General features: G+C 45.4%; 1 pseudogene; it reads left to right on the forward strand.

Moving 5' to 3' along the window:
• Positions 1 to 2223: 2223 nt before the first annotated feature.
• The window catches only part of LOC142584317 (sodium-coupled monocarboxylate transporter 1-like), a 46357-nt pseudogene continuing 32416 nt past the window's right edge, over positions 2224 to 16164 (forward strand).

A 16164-nucleotide genomic window follows, 5' to 3' on the forward strand; every position in this document is an offset into this window, starting at 1 on the left:
CCCTAATTTTGCGAAATTTGTCCCAGTCTGTGTACTGGAACATACGCTGTCTCTTCTGCTCGACTTGGAGGTGCGTGGCCAAGATGTAATGGTCGCTACCAAAGTCTACCCCGAGGTTCGTCCACTTGACGGCTGCATTGCTCCTGACAAAGGTGAGATCCGGTGTCGTGTCACGGCTCGACGATGTTCCACATCTGGTGGGGAACGCTGGGTCCGTGACTAGCATCAAGTTTAGGTTTATGGCCTCACGCCAGAGTTCCTCCCCCTTGTTAGTGTTATATGGGTAGCCCCAGGTGTGGTACGGCGCGTTGAAATCACCAGCTATGATCAAAGGGGAGTCGCGTGCTAGTTGCGTGGCCTTGGTGATTAGGGCTTTGAAGCGTTGTCGTGGAGCTTTGGGACTACTGTAGACATTCAGGATGAATATACTTTCGCGGTTAGTTGGGCTAGGAATTATCTCTATCATCATGTATTCGACTGAGTGCTGCGCATTATACTAATAAGCTATTCTTATTTATTGCGCATGCAGGATCACAATTACTTTACAGAATGCACACCACAATTCAGATGTTCACAGGGCACGCAGACTCAAGAAAGAAGGGCACTGCGGACGACATCACGAATGAGGCGCTACGAACTCGCAAGCTTCCACACATGTATACTTGTTGCGCAGCAAGAGAAATAAGACTAGCCAATACCAGAAATCTATACGAATACGGTGCGTCGATACGATATGGTAACGCGGAAGCATTACGCCTCCCTGGTGCTAACATTTACCTCATTTGCACAACGCGGTGACCTACTTCACGATAAACAAGATTGATCAACGTTCCTATAAACGCTGCCGTCATTAGCTTGAGATATGCTACACGTAGTGTGCTAGCTGTTAACGTTGGCCTTCCATGCCGCGTCAATATAAACTTTTTCCACTGTTTTGTTCATGAAAACGGTTCTTGAACGGTTATAGGCCCATAACTTGCAATGCAACTTGGCGTTGCAATATGCTCACGCTTCGCAGTAATCGCGATTACTTCAGCAAACTAAAACATCTATTGAAACCAACAACGACCATAGAGACGATAGCCAGAACACTAAAGATGAATAAAAGGCACTTCAAAGACTGTCAATAACCGCAACAGACTACGGCATCTGAAAAAAAAAGGAGAATGGAATTTTCAGCTCCTTCTGCACGTTATTAAAAAAAAGCGAAGAATGAAGCATTCGATTTTAGCGTTTGCTACAGCATCTCGCCCTAATTCTTTAACAAAAGCTACAACCAAATTTACCCAATCTCGAAACAAGATTTACGAAATCGATCAATGAGAACGAAAGAAGAACTCAGGCTACTCCTTCGTTGCGGCAATGTACACAGGCAAAAGGGGCCCAGTAAACAAGAACGAAAAAACGTAAAACAACTTAGATGATCGGATCCAGTGAAACCAGGTGTGCACGTGACCAGTTGTCGAAGCCGACGTTTTCGTTTTACCACGTCGGAGGAGAGGCAGCAGGTGGCCTACATCCGTCGATCCTATGCTACATGCATGTGTGTGTCATTGGAGTGACGATTGGAACCGACATCGCACAGCGCACCAGCGATCACTCTTACAAAAACGCCCACAATATAGACTGTAGTGCGGACAGGGCTCTAATGAGCTTCCTCTTTAAATCACTGTTAACGAAAAAATATTTTTTTATGAATGCAGTCTGTGGAAAATAAGCCTGCAGGAGTACTCTTGTACACCCTGTGAGTAGTGAGCACCACACACTACGTTTTCCCGACGACATGTAAGGGATGCACATAGAAAGGTGAGGGACTCGTCACCACAGCTGTTCAAAGCATGCGGCCTTTAGGCGACATCGGAGGAAAACAGCACGAGCCCTAGTTCGCAGGTCGCAAACAGTGAAAGGCAAAACGGGGTTTCCGTGCAACTAGGCAACGATAACGCATTAAATGTACCAACGATGCCAGAGCGCAACTGATACGTGCACACAGAAAAGGCGGTCATTGCAGAGGACACAATACGTGGCTACAAGGCAAGTTCTCGTAGTGCAAGAGCGAGCGCCAAGATGGCTGCTGCGTCGTCATTCGCCGCGTTGGACTACGTGGTTCTCACCGGGCTGCTCGCTTTGTCGGCCGGCATCGGTGCTTTCTTCGCCTGGCGGGACCGCCGAGACCAATCGAACCGGCAGTTCCTGACGGCCAACAAGCAACTCGGATGGCTGCCCGTGTCCGTGTCGATGGTGGCCAGCTTCGTTTCCGCCACTTCCATCCTCGGTCTGCCCTCGCAAGTGTTCGTGCGAGGATCGACTCTGTGGATGCACGCCGTTTCTTCGACCCTGGCGATACTCATGGCTGCCTTCGTTTTCCTTCCGATGTACTACAACATGGACATCACCAGCATCAACGAGGTACGACTACATAGACACCTTTCTTGAATTTCCCGTCTCTTTCCGTCAAAATTAAATTGCGGGGTCTAACGTGCCAAAACCACGACCATATTGTGAGGCACGCTTTGCCATTGGGGACTCCGGATTTTTTTCGACCCCTTAGAGTTCTCTTAACGTGCACATAAATCCAATTACACTAGCATTTTTGCCTATCACCCGGATTGAATGCGGCCGCCACGTTCGGCATCAACCCCGTGACTTTGAGCCTAGCAGAGCAACGCCGCATATAGCCACTAAGGTGTTCTTCGGCTGCTTGGCGTGGAACGATCGCAAAAACAATTACTATAGCATTGAACAGGGCGGAGCTGCGTGGGACACCTTTCGTGACGCCCTCGCCAAAACTCGCTGCAAAAAATTGAAACATAAATAATCAAAAGAAGATAAAGAAATAGAGAAGTAAACACGAGCACAACTCTTTGTTGGTGTTTTACAGCGGAGTTTGTGTTCTTTCGTTCCTGTTCTTGTATTCCTCACTGCGCCTACTATCGCTAACAAGCTTAGTTTACTACCGATTCCTGATAATCGGCTTCAACATTTTCGTCTGCAGTCGCTTTAGTTGCCGTGCAGGTTGATTGAAAACACGTTTTATTGTCACTTTTGCGCAAGTAAGTTGCTGCGATGACTGTAAGGTTGAGAAAAGAAAGGTGGTTTGACTGCTCTCTTCCTTCACTATCGAAGAGCCTTAAGAAGTGGCACTGAGAGAGGCGTTGGGGATTACTCTGGGCTCGGCCCTGTATTCGTAGCCGCGAAGTTTGGCCCTTACCGCGTCTTCTAACGAATGTTTGACCGAATACTATATATCGAAATCATTCAGCTGAGTGTCTTGCTGTTGAATGAGGGAGGCTCGCATCAGCGCTAGATGGGGCGCCAGAAAAAGAACACAAACAAGCGGTGCCGTGTGTGTGTGTGTGTGTGTACTTCTTTTCGTATAATATGTCTCACTTAGAGGCCAGAAAGAATGTTTAGCAAGCCTCGCCAACATGCGAAAGAAGAAAATCTATATAGTCTATAGTTCGAAGTGTGCTTCCTTCCGAGCACTACGCAAAATTCAAGCCTCACTACACGCCCCCGCTGAACAACGTTTAAGTGGATTCCCTCCCACATTAGTACTGTTGGAAAAGAAAAGGCTGATGCTCTTGAGTACGAAGTGCTCTATCATCCTCCCAAAGTCAAGGCTCCAAAGAGTAATGAAATTAAACATTCTCAGATTCGAAATTAATTTGGGTCACCTTGGGTTCCACCACATATGCCCTGCGTAACCGGTCAAGAGATTTCGTCGAGACGAAGCCTCACTTCTATATTGAATAAGGACAGGATCTGCTAGTATACCAGCACGGTTATTTAAGACGGGGCGTATGAATTCTCGGAACTGTACGGCATGCGACGAGACAGGGGACATTGAACAATTTCTATGGTCGTGCCCAAAATTCCAAGATGAAAGGGCGGCTCTCTTGAAGATCTGCAAAAAAGAAGATTATAAAAAAACGACCTTCCACATGCGTGTCTGCAACACCTTTTTTTTATTGATATGATATAAGGAGATGTAGACGCACAATTTAAGGCGCCGGCTACTCCTTATCTCTTGAATGGTTCCATCATACAACATACAGGGTACAAGAATACATATGAAATAACCATTTCACGGAAGCACCAGGACTTATCACACAACGTTTTCACAGAAAGACTATGACATAGTAATAAACACATGGTACATACAATATACAAGGTAAATGTCTCCACAGTTATGTAGATAAAAGTCTCAAAAATACCAATGATATTGTCGCCTAATGACACAGCGGGTGATACATTCACCGTGTAAACGCACTATCACGTATAGTCACAGCAAAACAGTCAACATAACATAATTCACAAATACATGGATATATGCAGCGACAATGAAATGAAAGAAACAATAAAAGCGTTAATAACGTCCAACAATGCCGCTGTCTTCTAGAAAAGTCTTCAGTGCTCTTAAAGCGCTCTTCTGCAAAGACGTTGTTGGCCAAGGACCCAAGAGTTTCTTTAAACTGAAAGGTCTGCGATCTAATTTAATTAGGGTTGATTTAAGTCGGCATCTTGGTGTGTCATGACGTGGGCAGTCTAGAAGGAGGTGATATATATCTTCATCTACAAATCCACAATCACATTCGGGGGTTTTCGCACGGCCAATTCTGTGTAAGAAATGCTTTGTGTAGGCAGTGCCTAGCCTTAATCGATGAATAAGAGTTTCTATAGTTCTGTCTAATGATAATGAAAATTTGAATTCAATGAACGGATCAATATGGTATAAGTCCGAGCTCTTGGAATTCTGATCAAACCAAGTGTTTCTACACATTTTGAAAGACGTTGTCCTTATAATGCAACGTAACTCATTTTTCGATATTGGGAGCGGAACCACGTCATCTTTGAGGTGTGCTTGTCGTGCTGCTTCATCGGCTGCTGTGTTGCCAGGAATGTTACAATGCCCTGGTATCCACTGAAACGCTATCGCATGTTTCGCTGCGCTTGCCTTTTTGAGGTTTTTAAGTGTCTCGTATATTATACTATCACTGAATGTTTTCCCTTTTGTGCTGCAGAGTGATGTTAGAGCCGCCTGTGAATCGCTGAAAATTACCCATTTTTGCGCATCTCTTACCGACAATATAAATTTTATCGCACATAGGATTGCGAACAGTTCGGCCGTTGTGGACGAAGTCGCACGAGATAACTTAAATGATACTTGTTTGTTGAGGTGCGGTATAATGAATGATGAAGTTGAAGAGGTTGATGTACTGGAGCCATCTGTATAGACGTGTGTGTATCCTGAATACCGCATATATATCTGGTAAAATGCTAGCTGTTGAGCAGCTTGAATGAACATGTCTCTTTTTCTGAATATTCCGTCTACTGACAATTCGATTTCTGGAAGTGCAAGCAGCCATGAAGGATATTCGACGTCTGAATTCCAAAATTCATTTCTTGGCAATATGTGAAGATTTCCTCGAATTTCATATGAACATGACTTTTATCTCGTTTCATTATGTCTAGAGCCAATGGGTGACTTTTATGTTGTGTTTGAAGACGAAAATAACGTCGGCATGCTTCTGTAGTTCGAATAACTGGAAATGGTGATTGACGAGCCTCAGCTATTACAAGAGAGCTAGAAGTCGCTCGTGGAACTCCTAGACATATGCGTAGTCCTCTAGCTAAAAGTCTTTGAAGTCGCTCTTCTGACGTGTGGGAAATTCCGTGTAAGATGGGCGCGGAATACGCAATTTTTTGTCGTATTAATGCATTGTAAACAGTCAGCATGGACGATACTGACCCGCCCCATGATGTGGCTGCGAGTCTGCGAAGTACAGTCACTATGGAATTGACCTCGTTTTCGAGTTTTTTTTTTATGTGGGGTGTCCAGGATAACTGCCTATCAAGTATTATGCCAAGAAACCGATGCTGTGTGACAATAATTAGAGGGTGTCCTTCCAGATTCAGGGTGAAATTTTTTAACTGCCTCCGAGTGAAGGGCAATACAGCTGTTTTTGCCTGTGATAGAACCATCCCTCTCTGTGTCATTAATTGGTTAATGATATTTATACCGTCTTGCCATGCCATCTGAAGTAGTTGAGCATTAGACCCAGATGTCCAAATACACACATCATCTGCATACAATGAAAACTTTAACTCTGATGGCAGCCTTCTTGCTAAATCAGCCATGACGCAGTTAAAAAGAAAGGGGCTGAGTACGCTTCCCTGTGGTACTCCCTGTTTTTTTATTTTATTTTTATTTATACATACTGCAGCCCGTTAGGGCTATGGCAGGAGTGGGTTTACATGCGAAGAAAACTGATTATGATATGGAGAAACAAGAACATAGAAATATAAAGATGTGAAGGAACTATACATCAGCAATAGCATTTTAAAATTGACAACATGTTCAGCACTCTTTCCTTCGCCCGTCTGAAGAAATATTTTGCGACCTGATAAAAATTCAGAAATCCATCGCAAAGACCTGCCAGACAGTCCAAGTTCCAACATACTTAGCAGAACGTGAACGTGACTAACAGTGTCAAATGCCCTCTTGATGTCTAAGAATACTGCTATTGTCATGTTTCCACGTGCACGCTCGTGTTCCACACAGGTTACTATATCTAATAGTGCATCCATTGTGCATCTATGTTTCCTAAAACCTACTAAATAGTTGGACAACACATACGTTTGATTACACCACCATCGAAGTCGCGCGTCAATAATTTTCTGCATTACTTTGCATAAACGACTTGTCAAGCTAACTGGGCGGAAGGATTCAAGGCACAAGGGCGTCTTTCCCGGTTTTAAAATTGGTACGATTCGAGCGACTTTCCAAGAGTCGGGCACAGTTTCTTCTATCCGTAAATTATTATAGATGTCTAAGAGGGCATTTGTACCTGTCGGTCCGAGGTTTCTTAGCATATTGTACGTAATGCCGTCCGGCCCAGCAGCAGACTTTTGGCGACATGATTCAATTGCACATTGAAGCTCGCTTAATGTGAAAGTATGATCTAATTGAGGATGTAGGGCCCAGTAGCAAGCAGTAATTTTCTGCTTAGCTAACCCTACTGAAATATCAAATTCTGTACATTGCGACGGAAAAGCTGGTCTGGAAATAAGCTCACAAAATTCATCTGCGACTATTATCTCACACGTGTCCCGAGCTACAGCGAGAGCACGAAATGGGAAGCTCTGTGTTACAGGTCTGCTTAAAGAACGAATTACTAGAAATATTCGTGGGACAGACGTGTAAGGAGACAGTGTGCCGCAGAAGTCGCGCCAGCGCCGTTTGCCTAAATTTTCCATGCGTCTGCGCATTACTTTGTGCATTTTCTGAGCGTTTCTGTATGCTTCTAAATTTCCGCTGCGTCGGTACGCTCTTTCGGATCGGCGTCTGATGGCTCTTAGGTGTTCATACTCTCCGTCAACTGCAGCATAATCTTTTGGAATTGAGACCTTCTTTGTGCATATGTTCATGTTATCCTGCAAAAGTTCTGTAAAGCTTTCCACTGTTATATGTTGATTAATTTGATCCGCTAGGCGGTACCGGAAAGCTTGCCAGTTGGTTAGGCTGCTGTAACGCCTGATATCATAGTGCATGCTAGGGTGATTTACAAGGATGGGAAAATGATCACTTCCGCGCGTTTCCATATCTGTTGTCCATCCCGCACCATTCACTAGATCATGCGAACACAGGGTAACATCTATGCAGCTTGAATAATTATACCCACGAAGAAATGTTGGTGACCCATCGTTTAAAACAGTCAAGTTGCATTTATCTATGGCGCACTCAATAACGTTACCACGTGCATCACAATGATCACTGCCCCAGATCATGTTGTGTGCATTGAAGTCGCCACATATAAATACACTAGAATGAGCTATTTTGAAGATATCCACTAGCGCTTCTACTGAAATCCGGTTTGAAGGCTGTAGATATAGATTAATCACTGTTGTGCAGAGCTTGCCAAAGGATACTTTACATGCGATGAATTCCGGGAAATCTGAGTCACTGGACTGAATTTGATAAGATGGTAGGTCTTTTCTGACGCACAGGAGCACTCTGCTAACAGCACCTTGACGAGAAGTCTTGTATATCACATAATTCGAGAGGCGAAAGTCGTCATTGATTCCCGCCTCTTGAATGCAAAGTATTGGGAAGTTGTATTGCACAAGCAGTTTACGAAAGTCAGCACACTTCCTTCGAAGACTGTTGGCATTCCACTGAAATATAGCGACATTTTTGTAGCGGTTATTCATGTAGTGCCTGCCGCAGTTTCGGCCCGGATTGTTGACACAATAGTGCTTCCAGAGGCAACAAGGCTTTCACTTCTGGTTGGTTGTTTGCTTCCGGCAGAGCAGATAGGATTGCCTTAAGCGCTACGAAAAGCATTGGCAAAATCAGTTGTGCCACCGATGCGGTGGCATGTTCGCTATTACCTGGCGTTACTCCTGCGGTACGTGCATAAGGTCGCTGAGAATGTGTGCGAATATTGGAGCTTTCTTGTGTATTACTTTCTGCCTGTTGTGGTCTGGGTTTCCGTAGCATTGATGCATAAGACTGGGCGCTTGACTGTGATCCTTTTGATTGGTCTCTTGATTGCACTGTCGTTTGTTCTCTCGAGGAGGAATAGCTTGTTGATTCTCTTGGCTGTGGTGGTTCCGGTGCCCGCTGTTGTGGGTGATCTTGCACTGGAGGAACAATCTCAAGGTTTGGGGCGGGTTGGTTGCGTCGCGGTTGTCTTTCATGGATAAGTTCATGTCGACGCATTTGTGCCACTGCCTTGTTCTGAGGGCAGCCTGAGAAGGAGGCGGCATGGTTCCCCGCACAGTTCGCACATTTAGGTGGAAGAAGTGACTTGCACTCCTTGTGGTCATGATCTTCTGAGCTGATTTTGCATCGACGTGTGCTGCGGCAGGTTTTCGACATGTGCCCAAATCTCTGGCAATTATAGCAGCGAAGTGCTGGTCCTAGGTATTCCTCGACAGGATGGCTGGTGAAGCCCAGGTAAATTCTTCCTGGAATAGGGCGATCATCTCTGAAAGTCAGAGTTACCGTGTGAAGTGGATGGGACTTTACTGCTCCATCCTCTTGGCGGGAATACCTTATCTGTCTGCGTGCCGATATAACTCCTGCGTCTTTCAAGAAGTCTAGGAGTTGTTCGTCTGTATACTGCAGAGGCACATGTCTTACTTTCCCAACGTTTCGCGTGTATGACTCTGGGATGAAGGGCTTGACTTCCAGGCCGCCTACACTTGAGAGCATCAAAAGGCGTTTTGCGGATGCTAAGGAAGCAACGCTGACACTGAAACTTCCATCTCTGTACGTCCTGAAATACTGTACTTTTTCTTTGGCAGCGGAAACTACTTCAGCAGAAACTCGGTTTGGATTTACTTGCCAAAAAGTAGTACCTTCACTTGTTGGGCCAAAGACAACTGGAATGCCTTCTGCTCGCTTTTTCTAGTACGTGACCAAAGTAAATGGTGCATTTTCACCCATCTCTTCTTCATCACTTAGCTCATAATTCGATGTTGTATCATCATATTTGCTGTCTTCTAGGCGAGGTTTCTTGGTCTCGGCTTCGCCGTCAACCATTATTCCTGAATTCGCCGAAGTTGATTCCGAGTTGCTCAGGGCCAAACGTGCCGGCTTTATGAAGCTTTGTGACGCTTGCAAGGCCCCAGGCTTTTCATTACGGCCTGTAGCATCATTCATATGGCTTGCTACACTTGGACGAGCATAAGGCTCGTGACGATGTTCTCGGCTTCCGATCACCGTAGTGAAAGGTTAATAGCCAGGTGCTCAAAAATGAAACTTCGTACCTGTAAGGCGCCTGGCTCGCTTGTGTTCACCTTGTGAACACATGCCTGTGAACACCTTGTGTTCTCCGGAATATCAATTATAGCCGGTAAAGAAACTTCACGTCTCCTTATCGCATCCTTAATAGATATTAGTTTGATGGATTAGTGGTAAAACATCGCAGTGATATTGTAACAGACGCTGGGGCGGAGCAATTGCCGCCCTTTATCGCCAGGCTAAACCAGCCTTTGCCTACAACCCACCACTACCAGCAAGCGATCGATGAAAGAGCAGGTTTAGAGCTTTGGACAACGTAAAGTGTCAACGTAAAGCGACAAACATGCACCTAACATAATGATCTCAACGATTGCTGACCAGCGGCCGTATATTTCTGTTCCGCCTGAATTACCGAAAATGCTTTTAATTTAATGATTCAAGTTTGACATGCACTATCACGCAATTTAATCTATTACGAAATGATATTTGTTTAGCAACCACTTCACACGCGATTTCTGCCACGTAACTATTTCTTACCGTTTCCAGTACTTAGAGAAGAGGTTCATGTCAACCGCCGTCCGGAACATTGCGTCCGCAGTGTTTATTGTGCAAACGGTAAGCGTTCTTTCCGGATACAACCATTTATATAATACAGCTGGAAATTGACTTAGTTGGTTACAGGTACTGTGGATTACAATTTGACTCATACCGTTGCCAGAAATACAGTGTGTCAGTGACTCGTAGTGCTCGCGCGCATCAGTCATGGCTAGCCAATCATTAAGTATTAGTAAAGTAAAGCAATATAACCGTTTGCAATGATTTGACTTTCGCGAGGATGACTGTTATGAGAATTGGGCATGTAAAAGGGATAATAAAGAGCGGCACTAAATCAGCTTTGAATCGTGGATAATTTTTTTTCAATATTACGCTATAGTTTACTCATAAAAAAGAAGTGTTCATTACTAGTGGAAACAAATTCACCGGCGATTACGATGCGAAATTCAGCGCAGACCTGCGCGTATTTTCGTTTCGCGTGTCAATATTTTGTAATATGATTATATAGGTACACAGTTTATCCAAGGAAGAGAACACCATGAGTAGCATGGCTGGCGCGGACAATCTGTTTCGTGTGGCACATAGCAAACGGAGCGAAGTGTGGCACGACTGCCTCGCTGATCAGGAGATCGCGAGAGGCAGCGCGTGGGCGACGTGTCAGCACGATTCACAGCAGCCGTCGCAGACAGACAGCTTATGCAGCGCTTGGTTTCCATATATGGTATCGGTGGACGCGCTCCCCGCATGCCTCATCGATAGCGTCATCGGTGAACAGACGATGGCGCGCTACGCTGACGTCATCTCGTTTAGGTCATCGCCGAAGAGCCCGTCTTGCGCGACACTACGCTTTTCGTCTCACGCCTTGGCCATGCCCTCCTCCTACGCTTTCCGCCTCATGATTCCACTGCACCTTCCTCCTCTGCTTTCCTCCTCGCGCTGTCTTCGCTATCGTCGTATTTAATCCACCGCTGCGTTTCGCGTTCACTTTCATCCTTCGTTGGCTCGTTCGCATGGTTACGCGCAGGGCGCCGACGCTCAACGCAGGAACGGGCGCCTATGATATGCGCTCTAAAACGAAGGCCAAAGTTTCCATTTTTGAATTTCTCGCACAAACTGCAGCGCCGGTATGCGCCAGTATTACGCCACTGATTCCAATTTATTTCCGCCCGTTTGGTCATTTTCGTTGCGGAAGAAATTCTTGAAGCTCCATAGACAGTGTCATTAATTCTTTCAGAATGCAATATATTCTTGGTTTGCTAATTAAATTAGGGTACATTAGTTAGAGACGTTAATTAGATCTACGTAGAAACGGTAAAAATTCATTGCGTGATAGGCAGCTAGTGCGGGAAGCCCACACTGACGGCGCCGCACGTCTTTCTTTTTCGCGCCTTTCTGGCTTACAATATCCGCGTGCGCTGGCGGTAACCTTTTCGGTGTTCCGAAAACGCACTTTATCAGTCTAGATTGACTTGCTGTTCATCTTTAGTGTTCCTTTAAAACAACGTAAAGAATTTATGTTTCCGCATTTCAGCTACTGTACATGGGCGTCGTGCTGTACGGCCCATCACTGGCTCTCGGATCTGGTAAATATAGTTTTCTATGTGTGCACTTATGGTGCAGCTGACTCTGCTTCTAAAAGAAATGGATACGCAGCCTCTTAACGTGCAATGCAGAAGAAGTAAATTAGGGAGTGCGCATACGCCGTGTTCAAAGTAAAACTAGCTCAAGGTAATGCACGGGAAAGTGCCTTAAGTTTCACACTGCTGCGAAACGATGTGTTACCAATCGTATCAACGTGACCTTTAGGGTATGCGCAGTGCTTTCCAATAAATTCTGACAACCTAATGGCATAGCCAAGAGGATTGAGTGCGGGGTTCATTGCACTTCGCAGACCCCTCCCCTCTCTATAAAAAAGAAAGTAATTTTTATGATGAGAAGAGGAAATTTGACTTAAGAAGGAAGCAAACACTGACCAAAATCAAATAGGTCTGATGCAAAAGCTGTTACATGTGAAGAAACGGCTAGACAGAAATAGAGTCCGGTTCTTTTTATGCAGGGGTTGCTACGAAGAGAGTGAGGCAATGAACACTAGAAGAGACTGAGCTAAAGAACAATGTATGTCCACAGTTCTCTGCTTTACGATGTCCTCTCTGTTATCTTCTCTCCTTGTCCTTTGACTCCTGTTCAGTACTTCCCTAACGAGTGCCACTGGTACGAAGAGGAGGATCCCTATAGCTGCTTGTTAAGCGGCAATAAGCCTGTCATGGTCACGCACTGCACGCTCGAATATCCAAAATCATCAAGTGTAGGTACCGAGAAGACAGATGACAGCGCAGAAGGGTTATCTGAAAAGGGTATCAGGAGTAAGATCATCCTCATCAGCCTATTTATGCCCGCTGCCGGGCGAACACCTCTCCCAGCGACCTCTAATAGCTCTCGTCTTGCGCCAGCTGACCCTTTCGTACAGCTGCAAATTTCCTGATTTCGTCACCCCACCTAGTTCTCTGCCATCCTCGACTGCGCTTCCCTTCTTTCGGCGCCCACTGTGTGGCTCAATAGACCACTGGTTGCCTGCGCCACATGTTCTGCCCAACTCCATTTCTTGCTCTTCATCATCATCATTAGCCTGGTTACACCCACTGCAGGGCAAAGCCCTATCCCATACTTCTCCAACTACCCCGGTCATGTTACTGTCAGGTTACTAATTGTGGCCATGTTGTCACTGTAAACTTCTTAATCTCATCCGCCCACCTAACATTCTGCCGCTCCCTGCTACGCTTCCATTCCCTTGGAATCCAGTCCGTAACCCTTAATGACCATCGCTTATCTTCCCTCCTCATTACATGTCCTGCCCATGCCCCCCCCCCCCCATTTCTTTTTCTTGATTTCAACGAAGATGTCATTAACTCGCGTTTGTTCCCTCACCCAACCTGCTCTTTTCTTACCCCTTAACGTTACATCCATCATTCTTCTTTTCATAGCTCGTTGCATTTAATGTCAACTAAGTAGAGGCAACCCTGTTTTGCTCTCTGATATACACTGCTGCCTTCTGTCTTTGCGCCTATCCGTCCGTCCGTCCGTCCGTTTTACGCCCACCCAGTGACCCAAGTTGTCACCGGCTTAGACCACTAGGGATGGGATCAAGGCTGCGATACCATTGTTGTCCTTCCGTCGTCGTCATTCCACCTATACGTGATCTGCTTCTCGTCATGCCGTCGTCGCGCTTTTTACGTCGACTCAGCCACCCAAGTCCACTCCTAGACAGCACAAGGCCTGTGCACTTCTATCTATGACGTCATGATACGTTGCCCGACTGCCACACAATCTAATGGGGATGCTCACGAGTAAGCCGCGGTGATTTTGACATCCCCGTTTTCGGCACGCCGGGCTTGACGGTGGAAATTTCGGTCCAAGTAGCATGACGTCATGAAGCAGAGTGCAGAGGCCTGCTATCTAGGAGGCGTAACCCAAGTTGTCGAATACCTTGGGGTACCAGGAATGCGCCCGTGATGGCCATCATGGTCGTTGCATCGTCGTCATTCCAGCTTTGTTAACCGATTCTCGTCCTGCCGTTGTCGTCACACCATTGTCGTCATGCATTCGCTGTCATACGGTCGTCGTGGTACCGTCGTTGTCGTTCTATCGATTCACAAGGAATATTTACTTCATTCCAATTTATACTCGATGACGTCGATAGGTGAAGTCACTTCCTAATGGGCGCGAAGATAACCAGTTATAGTTCTAGTATGTAGGTTTGACTGCTGAAGAAAAAGCCTGCAACAGTCACATGTGTTTAAAATGGTTAGCTATTAAACCGACGAGTTCCGGTGGCGCACCTAAAAGGATCCATCGATTTGTTTTCACAGCTCTCTAGATATGCAAGATAGCGCGTTTTCATGCACACGAAAGTCTTACTCTGCGCGATGCAGCCTTCTACGGCCCGAGCGGATTGCGTGAGCGAAACGTAAGGTTTTCTTTATCTTGCAGTGACCAGCTTACCGGTGTGGTCTTCTATCCTTCTGAATGGCTTTGTATGCACATTCTACACTGCCATAGTAAGTGATCGTTCCTTCTCCCTCCCGGTATTTTCGTATTTCTCTTTCTTGAGTGGGGAGTAGTAGGTGACGGTTATAGAAACAACAGATAATATGACACGATTCCTCGCGCTATCTCACGTAAGGTAAGGTCCCACTTTAAAGGGGTACACAGTGCAAGTATTTGGCTACCGACTACAGCTGAAGTATGATATAAAAGCATGCTGCCGGTTCTATAATGCTTTCAATGCGGATGTCAGCTATAATGACTCATATCAGCCGTTCTTTCTTCCTCTACCGAGAAGGCAGAACCATTTGAGTTATGTGAGTTTTAATACCACCTATAGGTGTTCTCTTTAAGAGTGGACGTTAGTATACTACTACCCATAGCAGCAACCACACCCGCAAGCTTTACAACAGATTTCAACAGCTGAGGCAGCCACCTTTGAGAGACACTGCACGTCGTATTGGAGACTGTGTCGTAGTGGTGAACGCATATGTTCGTCAGAAACATCCAAGTATTCACAAAAAACCTCCTACGCTAGAAGTTGTCTGTAAGATAAAGATTTCAGCCATCCCCAATGGTCTACATATTATTAGCGAAGGCGGCGCTTTGAAAATATGGCTGCGTGGATTGTTGGAACCTGTCGGAAACACCGTGGAAACCCGTTGGAATTCGTTGTGTGTCTTGTGCTATATATGCTGAATTGGTTATTTGAATTTCAACGCAAGCGTTTTTACGCCTCATGCCTCCTCTTCTGCTGAATTCTCATTTATTATTTTTGGTAAAGGAGCAATGCGAAACAACGCTAACTCCCTCTAGAGTGACAATGGCTTGGAAATAGAGCCAGGTTAAATAGAGTCGATCTATGTCTCCCTATAGACTGGCGGATTACTCTATTTAAACTCTCTGTACAATAGAAAAAAAAAATGACTTACTGACGAAGTAAAGAACAGTCGAAATTTTTTTCTTGAACATTACTGCACAGTAATTAAGAGGACGAAGACCGAGGTAGAAACGAACGAGCCGGGCCAAGCTCCTTGCACAATACCGAGTAAGAAAGAAGAAACAAACCATCACTTATATCTCACGCATACAGTGCGTACTGTTTCTGTACGCATCTATGTCGAGCCCGCAATTAAGGTTCAATAAATCTCACTGTACCGCTTAAGCCAACAAGCCCGTCAACCAACAACAATCATTGTATTTTCCGGTCTAGTCCGCAATCGGACTCAGAGGCATATGTGGGCGTGATAATAATGAGATATTCCGCGCTCGATGTGTAATCTGCAAGGACAAGTTTAAGCTGGAAATACTTTTTTTTATTTTACGGACAGTTCACGACCAGTATACAGAAGGTTTGTCTACCTCGGTTTCGCAATTGTACAGTCGATGGCGCTATATGGTCTAGCAAGGTAAAAGGTTGTTGGCGCAGTCAGGACTCGTCTTTTTTGTCATGTTCTCATGCTATTAAAAATTAAATCTTGGATGTCCACGCTACAGCCAAGTTTGTGTGTGTGTGTGTGTGTTCGTTCTTTATTTATTTATTTTTTTTTCGCAGGGTGGCATCAAAGCGGTGGTGTGGACAGACGTAGTCCAAATGGTCCTTATCTACGCGGGCTACACAATGGTCATCGCGTCCGTGAGTTTCGTACGCTCTGTAGAGAAAGTTAGAGAAATTAAGCTTGACGTAGAAGTGTTTCTTTTATCCCGTTAACGTAACACCGGATGGCATTAGGAGAAGGGAAGTGCGAATGGCGACACCTTCCGACACTGTGTTCAGTCGAAATTCGTTCGAAGTGTTTCTGCCGCATTTTTCTCCC

This window comes from Dermacentor variabilis, chromosome 6 (genome assembly GCF_050947875.1).
Source record: "Dermacentor variabilis isolate Ectoservices chromosome 6, ASM5094787v1, whole genome shotgun sequence".
NCBI classification, from domain to species: Eukaryota; Metazoa; Arthropoda; class Arachnida; order Ixodida; family Ixodidae; genus Dermacentor; species Dermacentor variabilis.